This window comes from Colobus angolensis, unplaced genomic scaffold, assembly GCF_000951035.1.
Source record: "Colobus angolensis palliatus isolate OR3802 unplaced genomic scaffold, Cang.pa_1.0 Scaffold23, whole genome shotgun sequence".
Lineage (NCBI taxonomy): Eukaryota > Metazoa > Chordata > Mammalia > Primates > Cercopithecidae > Colobus > Colobus angolensis.
This window is the reverse complement of record NW_012115488.1, coordinates 12,314,109-12,316,247: the sequence shown is the minus strand read 5'-3', so window position 1 is coordinate 12,316,247 and position 2,139 is coordinate 12,314,109. Positions and strand designations below refer to the sequence as shown.

Below are 2,139 nucleotides of genomic sequence, written 5' to 3'. Positions count from 1 at the left end.
CGGACGCAGCCAGCCATTCAGGAAGGCAGCGCTGGAGAGCGGGAGGGAGCCGGCGAGGAAGATCACACACTTTGCTCTTTTTGTTGTGCCGGTGGCGCCGGGCTCTAGCTGCCTTCTTCTTTCGGGAGGTGACGGAAGGGGGAAAAAAATACGGGATAATTCACGCCGGCGACGAATTCACAGCGAAATAGAAAAAATAAAAATTCAGAAGAAAATAATTGCCAAAAAAAGGAAAAAGGAAAAGCGAGAGAGACATCCAAAGTAGGTCGAATAAATAATCCTCTTCTTTTCCTCTTTCTTGCTCCTTCTTCTGCTTCTTCTGCTATAACACACAGAGCTAGTTAAAAAAACCCTGGAGATCGCCCAAAAATGTTCTTTTTTTAGTATTTTAAATAAGTGCTCTTCAGCCGGGAACCAACACCCTCCCTCCAAAAAAAATCATATATGTATAAAATAACGATAAGAAGAATACGAAGGGGGTGCCTCCTCCTCCTCCTCCTCCTTTTTTTTTTCTTTAAGTTTAGCCCTCTCTCTTCTGCAGGAATGGAGTAAAAGAGACGAGGAGGGAGAAAAAGGAGAGAAAGAAGGAAAAGAAGGGGAAAACAACTAGTAGAATATGTAAGAAAAGAGAAAGGAGAGAGAAGAGAGGTTCAGAGAAGAGAGGAGAGAGAAGAGAGGAGGGAGAGAGGGGGGAGAAAGAGAGGAGAGAGAGAGAGACAGAGAGAGAGAGAGAGAGAGAGAGAGAGACAGAGAGAGAGAGAGAGAGAGAGAGAAGAGAAGAGAGAGAGAGAGAGACCCAAAAATTGAATGCGTTTAAACGGGAGGACTCGCAGAGCAATGTTTCCGAAAGGGGGATCTGCGCGAATGTCTGTATATAGTGAACTTTGACACTACTATTGAAACTGACACGTTTCTATGGAGATCGCTGCCTTATATGGAGCTCGTGTCAAGGAGCCAAGAGAAGGGCTGCTGGCAACTGATAATCAAAGGCGACTGACTGGTCAGAGCCCTGAATCGGGGGGAGAGAAAATGGGAGGCTAAGGTTAGCCAAGCCTCCTGCACGCCATTGGTTGGAGAGCCCCTCCCCCCTCCTCCTCTGCTTTCTTTCTTTTTTTCCCCCCTCCCTCTTAGCTACCTACAGACTGGGATGGTGCGGGGAGGAGGAGAGAAAGTGAGGGAGGGGGGTGTGTTTCTGACAGGCGCAATTTACATTGAGATCGCCCTGCGCTGCTATTTACTCTGAGACCTGATTAGTATGGGTCGTCTATGGTCACACACACACACACACACACACACACACTTACGCACACCAGAGGGGGAAGGGATGACGAGGGGGGGAGAACGCCTAGCGATGGGCAAAAGGAGAATTAGAAGGAAATTATTTTGATTTCTTCTGAAAAGTTTTTAAAATTAGATTTTATGAGCGTGAAGAGAGTGTCATTTAAAATGTTTAGAAAAAATTTTAACGGGAATGAAACCCCCACCATTTTAATGATTCGTGAAATATACTGGATTTGGATTGTTTTCTTCTCTCACATATAAGCACAACCCAAGTCTGGATTCTGCTCATTTTATATCCTTGTTATAAACAAGGTAGGATCTCCCTATTTTTTGATCCAAAGTATACCTTGGTTTAAAAGGTTTAATGACGACAAAGCTCACTCCTGGAATTTGCAGCTATTGCTACAAATTCGATCGGAATCAAGGGTTCCTATTTATCCCAAAGATGATTTTAAAAATAAACTTTCCAATCAATCCAGTTTTTCCTTCTTCTTCTTCTTCTTCTTTTTTTAAATCACCTGGCTGTTCCAAACTCCAACAATGCTTCAATAACTATTAATAAAACAGTAGTAAGTCCCCATATTGTTGCGGGGTGGAGGGAGATTAGTGTGGCCAAATCAGTCCCGGGAAAAGAGCAAACAAACGAGAAGATGGAGGGGGGGGAGGCGGAGAGGGAGAGAGAAAAGGGGGAGGGGGAGGGAGAGAGAGGAGACGAAAGGAGAGAGAGAGCGCGAGACATTGAGAGAGGAGAGAGAGAGAGAGAGAGGAGAGGGGAGAGAGAGAGGAGAGGGGAGAGAGAGAGAAGAGAGGAGAGAGAGAATGAGAGGAGAGAATGAGAGACGAGGGGAGAGGGGGAGA

At 45.4% G+C, this 2,139-nt stretch overlaps 1 protein-coding gene across 1 annotated transcript in view; it reads right to left on the bottom strand.

Moving 5' to 3' along the window:
• NR2F1 (nuclear receptor subfamily 2, group F, member 1) overlaps positions 1 to 2,139 on the bottom strand; it is a 13,413-nt gene that overhangs the window by 10,649 nt on the left and 625 nt on the right. The gene's annotated exons all lie outside the window — the stretch shown is intronic.